Source organism: Protopterus annectens, chromosome 10.part0 (genome assembly GCF_019279795.1).
Source record: "Protopterus annectens isolate FY-2018-M chromosome 10.part0, PAN1.0, whole genome shotgun sequence".
In the NCBI taxonomy this organism is placed as follows: Eukaryota; Metazoa; Chordata; order Ceratodontiformes; family Protopteridae; genus Protopterus; species Protopterus annectens.
This window is the reverse complement of record NC_056744.1, coordinates 156,687,847-156,707,129: the sequence shown is the minus strand read 5'-3', so window position 1 is coordinate 156,707,129 and position 19,283 is coordinate 156,687,847.

The following is a 19,283-nucleotide window of genomic DNA, read 5'->3' as shown; positions in this document are numbered from 1 at the left end:
TATACGTATCCCAATTGATGGAAGTTTAAAGTCATCCATGTCTAGGGTGTTTGGCTGTATTATGAGTGACTCAAGTAGGTCCAAGAAGGCGCACTGTGTGGTTTTCACAGTTCATGTTGGTGGACCTGTAGCTAACAATGACATGGAGGGGGGCCTTTCCTACAGTTAGTTGGACTGGAGTAACTTTAGGGAGTCATACTGCTTAACCAGTCTTGAGGTGTATTTGTTTTTTATGAAGTTGGAGACATCTCCTCCTTCAGTTCTTTCATTTGTGGAAGGCATTATAGTCTTTTGTGGCCAAAATACTCTCTGCAGACCTAAATCGTGTCTCTGTGACTGCACAAACATTTTATTTATTTATTTATTTAAGTTTGATGACTGGGGAAGTCCACTGGGCCATAAAGAGCCCGTTTTCAGTGGAGGCTCGGGGAGAAAAGCTCCAAATATTGCAAGTTACATATTACATGTTACAAAAGAATAACAAAGATTTGTACAGAACAATTAAAACATTTACAGAAGTATAATACATTATGCAATAAGCTTTTAGTGAGTTAACATTTAAACAGAAGGTTACTAGCCCTTTTGGAGGTTGGGTAAACTGAACATTTGCAGAAAAAGACATTTTTGTCAAATAAGCTCTTTGTAAGTAAACATTAAACAAGTAGCTACTAGCCCTTTGCAGGTTAGGTGGACCATTTTGCATGGAAAGAGTACAAGAAAATTGGATTATGGAAAGTATAGTGCATTAGATAGCAGAGAGAAAATCAGTCCCTGGTAGGGCAAGACTGTTTTAAGTTGAGATGAAGCAATAGAATTGGTAAATGGTAATGATTTCAGTGCAGGGTAGAAAGAGATGGGGTGGAGAGGGGTTTATGTTGGAGTGTGACATGGGCATTCCCATTTGGTTGATAGATGAGAGAATAGCTGAGATTTGAAATCAATATGATTTGAAAGGTTACAAAGGTGTGGGGGGGGGGTGGTTCCACTGCTTGGCTAAGGAGTAGGACAATAGTAGGTGGCCGGGTCATGCTGGTTTGTGGATCTGAGTTGGCGGTTGGGTATATAGGGTTTTAAGGATATAATGATAATTAACATCAACATCAATGAACATCATCACGAACATCAATATCTTCTCAAGTAACTAGTGCCTCCATTGAGTGTAGCTTCTGATCCAGACTCCTAGCATTAAGCAGCATAACCATGAGTTTATCTTTTGAGGATATTTTTATATCAAGAATTTTGTACTTATGACATTGCATAAAAAAGACACTACTGGGGAGGCAAGGACCTTGGACAGTAACCAAAAGGCAAGAGGTGACAGATGAAGATCCTCCCTGGCAAAGCAGAGTGGTCTGTCAACCATATCTTCCCAGGCTGAGAAATACAGGATCCCCCTGGATTGACACCAGTAGCTAAGCCAATTGTTGAAGGTGATAATTCATTTGTTTGTATTGAAGCATCATCCTGGATGAAGGTAGAATGCTGCTTAGGGCTTCAGACATACCTGTCCGAGACAAATAATCTGAGAGCTCAGTCATATCTCTCTTTATATAGTCCAGTGAGATATGTTTCAAGTCATCTACCCCAACATAGAGTATGACAGAGGTGTAACAACAATAATTACAAAACAAAGACATCTCTCTGGCATTTCCCCCCGGCCCACTGAAAAAATTGGCTTTGTTCCAAGTCGGACTATCCCGGTTAACAAATGTTAAATAAATAAAATAAATAAATAAATGAAAACTATGCTTGTTGTTGAGAAACTTGAGTGCATGCATGACTTTGTGGATCCTGGCACATGACAGGCAGCTGACTGTGACTTTCTACTTGTACAACCCAGTGAGAGGGACATCTGTGTGTCTCATTATGGATTTGTCTATGACCAAGACATTAGTTTTCAGGTATTTTGCCTTAAGGGCTTAATGGGTCACACACTGATACTTTTTTATGTGTAGTGGGTTCTGTTGGGACTGTAATGTGTGCAGAAGGTTTGCATTTGTGAGGTCTCTGCTCTTTTGGTAAGCATCTAATGAGCACCTCTGCATATATGGGGTTATGTGTTGTGCACTTGGTGTGCTGAGGAGGTGAAGTGTTTGTGCTGACAACCTGTTTGATATCTGTTTTTTGTTACCTGAGAGAGATTCATTGTATAGTTGCATCTTTCACATACTGTTTTTGTATGTTTTAGGAGTACATGGTTGTCAGTATACATGAGGCAATAGAAGCTTAGCTGTGTAAAAATACAAGTACCCTTATTAAGTATATTTAGATGGTCATTGTTAGCAGAGCTATTTTGTGAGCAGCAACAATTGCGCCTGTCTATGAGGGGCATAGGTGCCACCGGAGAGGTGACTTTACAATCACCCAACCAGTAAGTGAAGGTTGCGCTTGAACAGGGGCATTGCTTCACATGCAGTGGGAGCCTATTACAGAGGACTGTAAGTCAGTGGTGGTCATTTCTGTCTCCCCAGAGCATGTTCTGCTTATGTCACAGGCTAGGTTGAGAACTTTGGACCAAGTTATTCCTGTCCCATTTGATTTGCAGATGTCCAGCATTTCCAGTAGTGCAGGGTCTGAGACTTCTCTGTAGGTCAGGCATAGGTCAGCTCTCAGCAGCTTGCAGGATACTGAGTACAGTGACAGGTCTTGTAGTCTTAACGTGTAGGTGATGTTTAAAGGACCTGCATTCTCCCAGTCACAAACCTCTATTTTTTCTCCAGTTGCTGCAGCTGTCTGGTAAGGTAGCCTTTGCTCAATTAGTGGTCTGTTAAGAGTGGAGTACAACAGAGACATGACCTCTCAGGTCTTGGATGTGATGTCCATATGTATGAGGTGCATAATACAGAATGTGTGTCTCAACACTATGGAGAAATGGCTATGAAAGTGTAGATTGCTATGAACATGTGTTCACAAATCTTACAACAATGTATTTGAGCTGAGAAGGGTGCTATGCATATCATAATTAGCAGGGGTACATCGTTGCCAAAGGGGACAATAACGCATTGTTTGCACTAAGGTTCAGTCTCTGAATTTGGCACCGATCATTTGTCTCTGTCAGCTCCTTCTGTAATATGTTACAATCATTGGAGAATCTATATGAGTATGTCCAATTAACAGTTATCTGCAGACATGGTGAACCACAGGCCATCTGCCATTGCCTGCACTTCGAGGAAGTAGGTTCCACAAATATGAGGGCCCAGGACAAATCCTTGGGATATTCTGTTGGTAAGTAGCTAGTGGGGGGAGGCTGCAGTCCCCAATTTAGAGAGTGTGTGTTCTGTTGATGAGCCAGTTGGCTATCCAGCTAGTACTGTATGGGTTAATTTCCATATGGGACATTTTCACTATGAGACATAAATGGGAGATATTGTCAAAGGCCTTGGATAACTGAACATAGGTGGTATGTCCTGTCATCTATCATCCAGGTCTTCAGGATCATTATTAAAGAAGTCCACAAGGTTAAATAGGCAAGATCTATCCCTGACAAACACAACATGATTCGACTCAAGTAAGTTGAAGGTCACCTATGTACCTGTGGATAACGTCTATGCTGATCCCTTCTCAAGCCTTGCAGATAAGGCTTGTTAGGGCTATGGGTGAATAGTTGTAGTTCTGCATGTTACCAAATTGATGTGCATTGCATATGACACAGCATCTGATATTACTTCTGTAGTGTAGGTGATATATGTATAGAGAAAGTACTGAGACTCCAGGCTTGCAGTGGTTGGGTGGGGGGCAATGCATGGCTGTTTGTAAATATGTGACATAGTGTGAAATAGGGCCTTCATTTTTTAATGTTTCCACATGTAATGTCATGTCATATACAAGAAATGGACAATAAACAGCAGTAATACTTAATAATATGTAGCTTCCCATTGCGCAATGGTTAGAAAAGTATATAACCATGCGAGATACACCTGTTTGCACACTGATAAAGTCTGACAGTTAGCTTTGAGTCTATGAAACACACCTGCTGCTTAACTGACTCTGTGGTAGCATGTGTTAATGCATTGATACTTTTATTTTTGGGGCCAGATGGTACTGGGTTTGAATCCTTTTCTCTCTCTGAGCTGAGCTGCTAAGTGCAAACAGGGGAAATTGAGTAATATGAATGGCAGGTTTGGCTGTTTTTATCTGGTGTGTGTGAAGTGCAGCAGTGCACAAACTGGTCCACCCAGGAGCAGACAGGACCCAGTTAATGCCATTGGACATTGAGCAAACCCAGTAAGCGACATTGCACTGGGATTACACCTTAAGAATGAATAATAAAATAGGAAATGTCATGTAACTAATCCTGTGGCAGCAGGTGTAAGTGCAAGGCTGGAGTACAGATGGTCCTGGGTTCTAGTCCAAGGTGTGCCACATTTGTTTTACTATTGTGACATTGCAGTTTATAGCAACACATACAAATGTTATTTTCAACCTTCTTGTGTCAACAGGTGTAAGTGTAGGACTGCCATACATATGGTCCTGGTTTTGAATACAGCATATTCCATATACTTTAATGTTTCACTTTCCATTATAGTCACTCTCCCTTATAACACTTGACATTGTGCAGCTGATTTTAATTATATATATGAGGGCTGAGACAGTAGTATTATGTAAGTCATTTATTAACCATGTATTATCTATTTATTATCAAATGTATGACTGTGAGTATACTGTGTACTATATTCCTGTAAGTATATTTCTTCTCTATGGACTGCCATGGCCTTCACATTTGTCAAATACACATACACAACTGCCTGTACATAAATAACCTTGAAAGTGCATTGCTTGCCACTGTTGCGTACCACTTGCCATCATATAAACACATTGCTTGGCAGTGCGCATTCCCGAGTACCATGTGTTAATGAAGGTAAGCAATGAGCAACATTTTCAAATGGTGTGCACATTCCCAATAAATGCAATAACTGGAACTGGCAGGAAACCATCAGTCTCCATTGCTCTTGATCCATGGTAGATATGGCAGGCATTCATGGAGAAGGTGTTACTTTTTGAGCATGGAGATGGGGGTGTCCAGGAGTCCATGATTTTTACTGGACTGCTAGTAAAACACCACAATGCTAGGTTGCTGCAGGGGGACTATTCTGGCTCCCAGTATAAATTAGAAGCTCAGAATAGTTTGGGCTGGACTGTATCTAGTGCCACTGTTATCCCACACACCGGTGACCAATGTAGGCACCACTTTAGTGACGTATGTCAGAGGAAGAGGGATATCACTGATGCTGGAATCAAGGAATATAGAACTGCAGACATCCCACAGATGTGTATCAACTGCAGAGAGTACTTGTAATGCTTAAAAGCTGAATACAGGCAAGACTGTTATTCATAATGGTATTCTATTCTGTTTTTTCTACAACTGCAATGGAATGGGAGTACAATGTTAAGACCTATGATTGACGAGGATGAGAGAGGCATGTGGCATGTGTAATGTATGCAGCAGAAGAGTATTGTTATTATAGCATTAAAAGTTAAATATAGCTTGTTCGGTATTTTATACAGTTGTATCAAATTAAGCATGCATATCTCAACTGTAAAAGCAAGTATGCATGCATTAGTTTGTAGCACAAATCAAATAATATTCGACTTTAGTCAAAGGTGGTGGGTTCAAATACCACACTTCCAACTATCCAATACTGTTAATTCTTCAATTATGTGTAACTTAAAGGTTTAAAGTAAAAGCTGTATACCAGTGGCACACATGCCCTGCTACAAACTGTAATCTGTAATCTGCATAACTGGAACATGCATATGTGCAATATATGCACATGTAAAGGAGTACTTGCTGCAATCTGTAGTATAGTATGCATCTATTAGGAGCTGGTAGTCTTAAACATAATGGCTATTTGTTGGGAGGGTGGTAGTCTTAAGAGTACAGGTTAAGATAATAGAGCCAAATAATTGTATTAATGCATTGTATGTTACATATGAAGTTACTAAACTTATCTCTTTTTTTTCTCTCACCCCCAACCATATTTCTCACTTCTTTTGTTGTTTTATATTATTATATGTCATAAAAATGTGTCCATGTAATCCATGTGTACAACATGAAATGCTCCACAGCACAGCAGGGTAGGCCTGCCCCACCCATTCCTCCTGTCCCCACTCTACTGGCCCTGCACCATTACCCAGGATGTCTGGCAGCCAACCTGGCAACACCATCTCTGCTGCCCATGTATTTCCTGCCCCCTTAGGTAGTTTATCACCCGCCTTGAACTGCCAGGGCTGGTGCATAGTGTTGTGCTACTGTAACTTATTGTACATAGGACCAGGAGGAGGAGAAGGAGATGTCAAGTGCTCCAGCCAGTAGTGGAGTGAGGTTACAGTGATAGTCCTGTGGGTGAGGACTTGATTCTTGCTGTAACCAAGTTTGATGAGCATGGATCCTGGATGTCCCTACCCTTACCCCATCCATGGTTTCCACTGTCTTGTGTCCATCAAAGTCCCTGTGTCTTATCTTGTCCATCTTGTCTGTCTGCAATTGCTTCCTCACCTACCCAACTTACAAGACCCAGACAATTCTATGTCCCTTCCCCAACATTCCTCTCTCTCTCCCCCCAAAAATGGGCAACTGTCCCACAAACAAATTGTCCCATACACAGCTCTCCATTTTTCACATATGTCTTCTTGACACACTTGATTTGGTCCAATTTCTCTATACAACATGAGTGTGCTGTGGTCACCCCTCTCTCTCTTGAGGTGACAGTACAAATTCAGCTAATATTCTAAACATATTATCAGTTTTTTACTGTTGAAGAAATGGATAGCTATGGTTATTTCCTGCCTCCCTCCTGCACATTCCTGTATTGCTTTCTATTTGTTCTTCCCCCTGCTTGCTCCTCATTTCACCACTGTCCTATCTTCCCCATTTCTTTTCTTTAATGCATTATTGTACGATGGTGCACATCACCCACCAACAGTAATATGAAAGTAGTTAAAAGTTTTAGATTACGTTGTATTTCAACTCAGTACCATCTGGCCCCAAAAAGGAATGCATCACTGCATTAACTGTTATTAATATGTGCAGCCACAGAGGCAGTCAAGTATCAGGTGTATTCCAGAGACTCAGTACTGTCAGACTTTAGCAATGCAGCTCGTGTTTGTACAGAACAAACGTGTATCTTACATGTGTATGCACTTTGCTAATTGTCACACAAACTTGCTGCTCATTGTGCTATGGAAATGTATATATTATGCACTATAACTGCAGTTTACTGTCTATTTCCTTTGTATGACATGACATTACATGTAGAAACATTAAAAACTGAGGGTCCTATGTAACTATATGTCATATATTTAAAATACAGCCATGTTTTGGCACCCCCCAAAGCACTACAACCCTAGGGTCTCAATACTTTTTCCATACATATATCAACCACACTACAAAATGTAATACCAAATGTTGTGTGCTATGCAATGCATATCAATCTGGTAACATTCAGAACTACAACTATTGACCCATATACCTAAAAAGCCTTATCTGCAAGGCTACTGCAAGAATCAGCATGGGCTATATCAAAAGAGACCTAGGTGACCATCAACACACTTAACTCCGCCCATTTTGGTTTTGTCAGGGGTAGATCCTGGTTTTTGACCCTTGTGGACTTCTTGAATACTGACTCCAAAGGACCTGGATGAGGGATAACTGGACATACCACCTATGTTAAGTTATCCAAGCCCTGTGACACTATCCACCATCCATATCTCATAGTGAAAACCTCCCATCTAGGAATTAGACCATACAGTAGCCAACTGGCTCAATGACAGAACACACACTCTCAAAGTCGAGGACTGCACCTCCACCACTAACCCACTCACCAGTGGAATACCTCAGGGATCTGTGCTGGACTCTCAACTGTTTGGGAAATATTTCCCTGAAGCATAGACAACAGTAGATGGCCTGTGGTTTACCAAGTTTGCCGATGACTATTAACTGGATGCACTCATATAGACTCCTAAATGATGGTAACATATTACAGTAGGGGCTGACATAGACTGATGATTGGTGACAAACTCACAGACTAAACTTTAAGCATACAATTACTCTTTGTTACCTTTGTTAATGAAGCACCCCTGCTAATTATGATATACATAGTACCCCCCCAAGCTCAAACACATTGTTGTGAAACCTGGGAACACATGTTGATAGCTGTCTACAATTTCATCACAATGTGCCCATAGTGGTGAAATACACAATCTGCATTGTGCACATCATACATACGGACATCACATCCAAGACCAGGGTAGTCATATCTCTGCTCTACTCTACCCCTATCAGACCTATAATGGAGTACAATGCTCACATTTTACTGTACCTCGCCAGACATCTGCAGCAAATGGAGAGAACACAGGGCTATACCTGGGAGACCCCCCAGGCCTCCAATCATGACATATATGGAAATACTGACATACTTGTCACTGTACTAGGTATCATGCAGGCTGCTGACAGGTGACCTATGGCTGCCCTGCAGAGCAGTCTCAGACCCTGCCCTTCTGGAAATGATGGACATCTGCAATTCAAATGGTACATCTATAATCTGCCCCAGGATTCTCAACCTAGCCTGTGATATACACAGAACATGCTGGCAGACAGATTCGCACTCCTCTGTAATAGGTTCCCACTGCATGTAAAGCAGTGCTCCTCAATGACCCTGTTCAAGTGCAACGTTGACTGCTGCTTGGGGGATTGTAAAGTCATCTCTGGGCTGACATCTATGTCCCTCATGGACAGGGCCAGTTGGTGCTGTTCACAAACACACACTGCTAAAAATGAGCATCCAACTATGTTCAATAAGGATACTTGTATTTTTACACAGCTAGGCTTCTAAACAACCTAGTACTATTCTTTTAGGCTAGTAGCCTCATATGATCCTATGAAGCTATGTGCCTATGCAGGCCTGACAACCTGTTGTTCCCCACATGGCTTGATGATGTCATCTACTATAAGTTCACCTGCACTCTTGTATAAATCAGACTTGTGCTGCAGCACTTGCTTAATGTACTGTGTTCTTTTGTCTGTGTAGTTAGGTAGGGTTTCTGTTCTCACTGTGGTTGACTTGGTGTGTGTGTCTAGAGAACAGTGCAGATGTGTGTATCCCACAGTTACTTCTCCAATTAGATGGATTGCCAGTATTTTGATACTTGCTCATGTACACACATCCATTTCATACAGGCCTCCCAACCTGTCTCCCACAATGGCCTGTTAATGTCATCCACTATAATTTCACCTGCACTCTTGTATAAATCTGACTTGTGCCATGGTGCTTGTGTAATGTACTGTTCTGTAGTCTGTGTAGTTAGGTAGGGGTTGTGTTCTCACTGAATTTGACTGTGTGTGTGTGTGTGTGTGTGTGTGTGTGTGTGTGTGTGTGTGTGTGTGTGTGTGTGTGTGTGTGTGTGTGTGTGTGTGTGTCTAGAGAGCAGAGCAGATGTGTGTATCCTACAGTTACTTCTCCATTTACATTGAGTGCCAGTATTTTGATATTTGCTCATGCCTACACATCCATTTCATACAGGCCTCCCAACCTCTTGTTTCCCACATGGCCTGCTGATGTCATGTACTATAAGTTCACCTGCACTCCTGTACAAAGCAGACTTGAGTGGTGCCACTTGTAAAGTACTGTGTTCTGCAGTATATGTCCTTGGGTAGGAGTTCTATTCTCAATGCAGTTTTGTGTGTGTGTGTGTGTGTGTGTGTGTGTGTGTGTGTGTGTGTGTGTGTGTGTGTGTGTGAGCTGTTGCTTGACATTACATACAGCATTTTACACCAGCATTTGGGACACTGTTATCTTCTCCTCAACAGACACTGCTCATGTCATCAGCTATAAACTGTTGTCTGATAGTCTCTAAGTTGGACTTGAGCTGTGGCACGTGCATAGAGTTATGTGTACTTAGATAGGTAGGGGGTTCTATTCTCAAGCCTACCTGTGTCCTGGGGTAGAGGGTAAAGGGTACGTCTATCAGCATATGGTCACAGTGCTGACTACTCCCTTGAATGTAGCACACGTACTGGGTATGTGAAGGACATGCATATCAGAGGCCATAATAACTTCATGGTTCCCAGTCACTTGTTTGTGTGTGTGTGTGTGTGTGTGTGTGTGTGTGTGTGTGTGTGTGTGTGTGTGTGTGTGTGTGTGTGTGTGTGTGTGTGTGTGTGTGTGTGTGTGCATGAGCTGTTGTTTGACTTTACAAAGAGTATTTTACACCAGCATGTGGGACATTGTCATCTTCTTCTCAACAGACACTGCTTATGTCATCAGCAATATCACACTTTTGGATATGCAGTACTCCCACCATGGCAGGGTCAGAGACTGTCCTGGGGGGCAGGCAGAAGTCACCTCACCCTAAATAATAAAGCTTACAGTGACATGGCTTGTAATTTGTCCACATACATCATGGCATAGTGTGTAGGCCCTGTGTTATCTTGCTGAGAAAGCCCTGTTGTCTCTCCAGGTGCTACATGTGTCTGGTAAGGTACATGTGAAAAAGAGCATTGTACTCTATTAGTGCTGTAATGAGGTTTGACTACATTGCTGTCATACAATCCTAAGATCTCAATATGATGGCATGACTTATGATGTGCAAAACCTAGGCATTCAATAGCAGTATGGGCACTTGAGATTGTTATCTAAAAATGTCCCCAGTGTTTGCATCACTGGGTTTCTGCATATGTGGACTGTTGCCATTGCTGTGATTAACATAGAACTTTACTTTTCAGATGGACCAGATTACAAACGCACATTTTTGCATCTATTTGTACATTATGTGCCTTTGTCACCATTCAGTTGTGTTAGCTCCTCCTGTACTATGTTATCACCATTATGGACTCAGTGATTGCACATAATATGCAAGAATCAGCAAACTTGGTAAGCTAAAGGCCATACACTTTATCTTGAACTGTCAAGAAATACAGTTCAAACAGGGAAGGGCCAGGCACAGATCTCTGGGGTTTGCCAGTGGTGACAGATCTACTGGTACAGGTTGATTCACCAACTTTCACACAATGTGTTCTGTCAGTGAGCCAATTGTTTACCTATCAACTGACATAAGGTTTAATCCCCAGCTTGGGGATTTTCTCAATGATACATGCATGTGTAATTGTGTCAAATCCCTAGACCAGATCATAATAGGCAGTATTCACTGTCTTATCTTCATCCAGGCCTACCACACAGAATCAATGGTCTGTGACATCACAGATCACCTATGGCATGATTCAGCAAATACACCTTCGTGATAAGGTTGAATATATAGTTTAACACACCCTCCACATTCCCTATGCTCCCATACAGCAGTGTACATCAACATGCATCTGCCTGAGTTGAGTTAGGGGACAACACCTGATGCATGCATGTATAAAAACATCCTGACTATCCTTGACTGTGAGGTAGACCAGCATGTCAAAATGGACCTTTTCTACATGTACACTAGTAATATTCCAGGTGTGTGCAACATACCTGTGTGAGTTGTTACTGCTACATCAGTTCCATTACATCTGATAGATGTCCTCAAAGAGGTCAGCGAGGGTATGCATGATGACAACAGTATCATCTTGTGGAACTTGAACAAGTCAAGGCATCTGACAAAAATCCACACTGAGATGTTCCATCAACACTGTCATATGTAGCCATAAGCAGCTATATCACCAAATAGATAGACCAGTATATGACATATGTGGCATCTCACTATGTTGAAATGTGTGATGTGACATATATCTCAGGCCAGTGATCAGGATGGTACATCAGGGGTGTCTGCTAGGCCCTTTCCTGCCCATTAGTTAAGTGATTGACATCACAGATGACATACACATGCTGTGTCCAAACAGCTGCCTGAAAGACTACAGCTTGTGGGCAACCATTGCCTCCCAGCTGTGATATTTGTATAATACAGACAGTATCAACACATACCAGAGACTGCTGCCACAGCCATGACAACACCTGCATTGATGACTTAGTTGGAAGGATTTGTTGAATCAGGAAACATTCACACCACCCAAGTATAATCTGGACATCACACCCTATAATCAGACCAATAGGTATGTGACCTGTGTCCTGGAGTAGAGGGTAAATGGTACATCTACCAGCATGTGGTCACAGTACTGACTACTCCCTTGAATGTAGCACAAGTACTGGGTATGTGAAGGACATGCACTTCAGAAGCCATAATAACTTCATGGTTCCCAGTCTTTATCACACCAATAACTGTGTACAATGTACTCCTCTTCATGTACCTCCCTATGCATCTTCCAGTAATGTGTATCTGAAGTGTACCACCTTTGTCACAGTGTGCAGTCACATAGCTTATTGGCCATACGTAGGCAGTGGCATAGCTAGAGTTTGTGCCACCTGGGGCTGTCTTTGAGTTTGCTGCCCCTCCCCCTCACAAAATCATGGTCAAACAGGGCCCCTCCCATACACAGCTCTTCCACCTGCAGGCATTCCAGTGTCCCATTACTTGGATGTTTCTCCCCATTTACCATAACACTACAAAGTGCATACTGCTTTATTCTACAATTATTTGGATTTCATTTAAAACTTTTATTTTAAATTTTATAGTACAAATACTGATAGACATCTGCTAAACAAAGCAATACAGTCTCACAATGAAATCAGACTTAGCATTAAAACTTCTCTGCCCTTGAAAATTACATTTATTTTTATTTATTTTTATTTTTTTATTTAACATTTGTTGACCGGGAAAGTCTGACTAGGTTCCACAGATCCTGTTTTCAGCGGAGGCCCGGGGAGAAATGCTCCAGAAGCATGTCTTTAGAACACATTCATTGAAACAGCACTGAAACCCACATTCAAAGAAAATGTATCTGACCAGTGGAGGATAAAGTTGACCTTTGGGCTAATTTCAAATCATAGGCTCCTTGCACTCATACATGTGTTCTTTGATTCACCACCCTGATTGTATTAAATTATATTCCTTGTATAATACAACACACTTGTTAGAGCATTTTAACTTTATTGCTTTGAACATTTTTCCAGTAAGCAATGAAACGAAATGTATGAACCAATAATGGAAAAACTCCCTAGTTCAGAACATTTCCATCATAAAAGTCTACTCAAACTTCTGTCATTACAATCCACTAATAGCAGTAAATATGCACAATATCTGCAGAAGTAAAAGTCATCTAAATAATTCAACATTAAAGAGATCTGTAACTAATGAAGAGGTTGCTGCTAGCAAACAACTTTCTATTTCATTGTTTCATCTACAAATAAAGTGCTTGTTGCCCTTGAGGAAGAAACTGCCCATGTTACATCAAAAAATGATAAGCTAGTAATATTGCAATAGGGAATGGATGGCAAACTGATAACAGGGTTCATAGTTACTAGGTATCTCCTCCAAAGAAGGACATTCACAGGACTGCAGCATCCACCCCCTTTAAATTATAACACAGTACAGTATCAACAATCCAACAACATACCGTGGGAGTAGAACCCACAGCCTTTTGCATCAAAAGCAGCTATACTACCTATTGTGCTACTAACAATGCAAACATACTTAGCATATGCAGCACTAAACTTTTCTTCCCCTGAAACTCAACTCCTTGTAAAATCCACTTGGCACTTCAACTAAATCTCTCAACTTTGCAGCACAAGAAATCTGGAAAAAGCCAAAATGTATTGGGGGGGATAAAGGCCCAAAACCAGGGACACATTTTAAACATTTCTTGTATAATCTTAGAAGGTTGCTAGAATAAAGTGTTTTGTGTTACCATGCATTTCAGTTCTCAATGATTTGCCAGAAAACCACATGTTTTACGAGGAACAGCGCAAAAGTATGAGTCAAGCATTGTAGACATTTTGTGAAAATCTGGTCAGTTGAGAGCTAGACTCACAAGTGGTGGTATGGGTAGCTAACTCATGCTCTTGTTTCTTGTACCCAAGGTACAGAGTTTGAGCCTGAGTAACACTAACCACCAGGTATACCTAACTGGGGCGCCCCCCACACACACACACACACACACACACAGAGGAGAAGAATTAAACTGACCATTCTTAAAGAAGAACATCCTTAAATAAAAACAATTAACCATCAGCAGAAGAATTAAATTGACCGTTCCACACACAGACATAGCAGAAGAATTAAATTGATTGTTCGTAAAGAAGAACATCCTTAAACAAAAACAATTAACCAGCAGCAGAAGAATTATATTGGAATAGAAGAATTAAATTGGCCATTCCGGTCCCAAAAGTACCGCCTGGGGTGTAACACCCCTCTCACCCCCCCCCCCTTAGCTATGCCACTGTACCTAGGTATTCTTTCTGGGAAATATACATGACTGTCTGATGGTGCAGAACACCAATAGATTCATAGGTGTTTTCTAGGCTAAAGACCACAAAGGCCTTTTTAAGCGTAGCCATGCATCCCAAATCTCTGACAAGTTCTGATGCCCTTGATAAATGCAAACAGGGGCTTGGGAGATGAAAAATTTACAAGCAGGGTCCTGGGAGATGAACTATTTACAGGCTGCCTGTGTCTATTAGAGACATACATGCTAAACCAGGGATGAATTTCCTGTTCCCCATCCAATTGTCCAAGTTGCACTTGAACTGGGTTAGTAAGGAACTCTGCTTCACATGGACAGGGATTCTGTTCCAGAGATGGGGTAGTTTCTGGGATACATACCTGTCTATTCAGCAGGTCTTATTTATATCACATACAAGGTTTAAGTCTTTTTAATGGGTAATTCTGGTGCTGTTTGTTTCATAGATATGCAGGAGGCCCATCAGAGTGGGGTCTGACAATGCCCTATATGCCAGGAATAGATCTCTCCTCAAACGCCTTTGGGAGACAGAATACAGGGATAGGGCCTTGAGGTGGTCTGCATAGGACTTTTTACATATGTCCAGTATTCTTTTAGTGGGAAACCTCTGTGGATGTTCCAATTGTTAGGTGTGCCTGGTAGGTACATACAAAATGGGGTATTGTACTCAATTGTAAATCTGATGAATGCTAAATACAGCGGAACAATGATAATTTTGGACTTGGATGCCTCACCTTTGTTTATAAGTTGCACAACATAGAATGATATCCACACAACTGTAGATACACGATAGTCAAAGACTAGATTACTGTTTATGTGTGTCCCCAAGTCTTGACTACTTGGTTGACTCTTAGAGGTGTGTTGGCAATATGATATTTACCAGGGGTGAATGACTTACTGAAGGATACTATTATGCATTCTCGACATTTTGGTTTTAATTAATGGCTTTGACAGAAGCCATTTGTCTACCTCAGCCCTTCCTGGAGAACATTAGTGTCCAGTAGGGGATTCTATGACTGCTTCTAATTTGCAATCATCTGCAAAGTTTGTCAGCCAGAGACCCTTGACATTGGCCTTGACTTCAGAGAAGTAAATGCCAAAAAGGAGTGGTCCCAGGACTGATCTCTGAGTGACTACGTTTGTGACTGGGCACTTTGTAGAGGTGGACTCCCCAGTATTAACTTCCTGGGTCCTGTTTGTGAGCCAGATGGCTATCTACTGAGTGATGTCATGGTTTATACCTAACTTCCTGAGTTTGTTAACAATGCCCGAGTGAGGTATTGTGTCAAATGCCCTGGCCAGGTCAAGGTAGGCATTGTGAACCATTTTACCCTCATCCATTACTTTGGCGACCTTCACAAAGAAGTCCAGTAGGTTGAGTAGGCAAGATCTGCCCTTGAGGAAACCAAACTGGGTTGGGTGTAGTGTCTGGACATTTCCTTTGTCATTTTTTTATCATTTTCATGATGATTCTTTCCATGGCTCTGCATCTGAAACTAGTGAGCCTTATGGGTTTGTAATTTCCAGGGTCTGTAGATGGTCCAGCTTTGTGCAATGGGGTGGCTGTTTCTGTTCTCAATTCATGAGGTATGAACCCTGTTTAGAGGCTACAGTTAAACAGCATTTCCAGAGGGCCTGACAGGTCATGCTTCATACTATTTAGAAGGCATTCTATGATATTGTCTAGGCCCTTTGCTGCAGTATTCTTGGCCTTAGAGAGACAGCACTGAGGACCTGTTCCCCTAGTGATAGTAGGGGGAGATATATTTGATGGTATTTCTTGAGGGGAGGATGAGAGGGAGAGAGGGATAAAGTTAGATGTGAATTTATCTGCTAGTATGTTTGTTATATCTTCCAGCTCGGTACAGGTGGCTCCATTAACAATGAGTTCTGCACACAATTGTGTATTACCTTTGAGGTTGTGGACATAAAGAAAGAATGCCTTGAGGTTGTCCTTGGCCTAGGAGGCCAAATTTACTCCAGTTTTGGCTTTGGTAAACTTTATTTGTCTTCTGAGTTGTTTGTTTACATTTGATGACCGTGCCTTTTTTTTCCTGTTGGGAGCTACACCTCATCATTTTTGCCATGGTTTTCTTCCTTCTGTTATTCATCCTACTGATGTTGTGATTCCACCATTGTGGCTTTTTTTTTAATTAGTTCTGTACTTCGTCCTGGTGGATACAGCTGCCTCTGTGCAACTATTAACATGCTTGTATAGAGTTTCTGTAATCATGTCCATGTAGCCAGAAGTATTCTCAGGGTTTATGAGGGCTTGAAATATTGTTAGGTTATCATTTAATAGTAGGATGTTAGCCATAGAGTAGTTCCCAGTTACTCCAGTGTTAGCTGGGTTTCTGGGTTTTAATTTTATTTAAAAAAAGACTGTTTTATCTGACCTTACTGGAGAAAACACTACATTAGAAGGCGTGCAGCCCTCTCTCATATTAGTGAGGAACAGATCCAGTGTGTTTGCTCCCTTGTTCAGACTATTGACAATTTGCTCCAGGGAGTTTGTGTTTACAAAGTCCCAGACTCTCTGTGCCTGCATGTTTGGTGTTATATATGATTCCCAGTGAATAATGGGATAATTAAAGTTGCCCATTGCTATGGTATTGGGTTGAATGGTGAGTGTTTCCATATAAGCTTAAATACATGTTATGGGTTTCCTTGGTCATAGATGGTCATCAATAGCATGCGAAGAAGTGGTTTGGGATTTTGCCTATTGTGTTTTGAATGTGGAGAAGCTTAAGTGCATTGTCCTGTTGGACCAGCCTTGAAGCATATTTGCTTTTGATGCAAATGGCAACTCCATCTTTAGTCCCTGTCTGTGTAGTAGCTGGTCTAAATTTGTGGAAAGCATTATAGCCCTGCACTGCTGGTGTGCTCTTTGTGGCTTTAAACCATATTGAAGTAACTGCACATACATTAGCATTCTCTAAGGTCAGGAGAGCTTGTAGAGAGTGGAGTTTCTTGCTTAGACTCCTAGCACTGAGCAGTGACACCTCCAGATTATCTTGGTTTTGATTTGCTATGTTTGAAATACTTCCAGTTCGGTATTGCCTAAAATAAGGTCTATGGGGAGGACAATAATTTAGCTAATATTTGAAAGCCTAGAGGTGAGAGGTGCAGACCATCCCTTGCAAAGCATGTGTTCTGTTGACCATTTCCTTCTGTACTGACATTGCATCCCTGCTAGAATGACACCAGAGACTAAGCCAATTATTGAAGTCAGTCATCATCTGTTCATATTGTAGCATTACCCTTAGAGAAGGTAAAGTGCTGCTCAATGCTAGGCTCATACCAGCCTGGGATACATATTCTAAGAGCTCCATGATGTCTGTCTTCATATAGTCTAGGCAGGAACTTCTCAGGTCATTTACACCCACACGGACTATGACTTGAGTCATACTGGTACCTGTGGTCCATTGATAAGGTGGAGAATCCTGGTCCTGATAAAAAAAATTAACATGACTTTCTCCTTACTCAACCAGGTGAGAGGGACATCAGTTTGCCTCAGAATGGTCTCCAATGACCAGAATGTTGGATTGTGTGTTAGTTTGCCTTATGGGCTTCTAAGTAGAAGGTGTTGTTTTGAAAGACTGCATTTGGGACTGCTGATGGTATTTGTTATATGGGGTCTACTTCACCTTGTCGTAAGCTGACAATATCAAGTCTAATATTGTCGGCACAACAATATCGAAAGTGAAGAACATTGTGCAAGTAAACGGAAATCTCCATAAGGGGAGATTTCCATTTACCTCAATGTAGTGCAGTCTTGGAGTTGGTATATTTAAGTAGGAGGGATGTGGGGGGTGCAGGGGGGCTTGCCCCCTGCCTACACCATTTGTTTTTTTTTAATTTGGTTTTTTTTTTTACGTTATTTGATGTTTTACTTAATTGATCAATAAAGTTCGACCTTTATTGATTCGATTAAGTAAACTTTTGATAACGTGATATAGACGCGTTAAATGTACTTTTTCTAAGAGGTCTTTGGAATTTAAGAATTTTACATTTAAGTGCCTCAGCATATGTAAGTCTATGTGTCTGCTTTGAACTGTATGTGATAAGTGCATTGTGTGTACTACTAACATCCTGATTAACATCAGGAGTGCTTTTATGTGAGAGCTTTGTCTCCAGTGACATTGTGTAAATACATCTCTCACATACTATCAGTTTGCTTGAGAATTAGCTGGTGGTCAGTACACAAGAGGCACCTTCTGCTTTGTCTCAGGATGCCCATATCCACAAAGTTGGTAATGGGAATAGTGTGAAAATTCATATCCATGGCAACATGCCCTTTTACTGATTAGACAGTTGAGGTGAAAGTATAAAGTAATGTCAGGGGTATGTGGTTTGCAACTCTGGGGGCAGTGCTTTTCACTGCAAACTATTTGCCCTGTGTGCAACTAAGTACTTGGGCAATTTCAAGGGTGCTTTTACAGGAAAAATGTCAAAGGAATCTGCATCTATATAGGTAACTGCAAAACACTTGAGGGGAAACTAATACGGAGACCCTGATGATTTATGGATGGAGTATTTAGGGAGGTATTCTGAAGTTAGCTTAGACAGCAGCTAATCAAGCAGTACGTACTGAAAACAAAGAAAGCTTTATCAAAAATGATGAAACAAGGGGATTCACCTGATTGGCTATTGCCTGGCTGGGATACATTGCCCCTTTGCTTCTTTGCTCACCAGAAGCAAAACTGCAGCACCAGTCCCAAGATGAGAGGCAAGCCACAGGCTCTTCAGTGATTCACAATCTTGTCCAAGATGATGCAGGGTCTGTAGGCTTGTTGTAGCCTTTTCCTGGTAAATGCCTTGATGCCTTGAAAAACAACCAGACCAATAAGGAAGATCCTACACAGATCGTCACTGCCCAGTCAGAGACAGTTTGGAATCAGTGTCCTCTGCTCCTTCTTTCACCAGGAGCAAAATATAAGCAAAAATTTCAAGCTGGGACCTATGACACAATTATCAGGCTTTCTGGTGATTGGCAGTCTCCAAT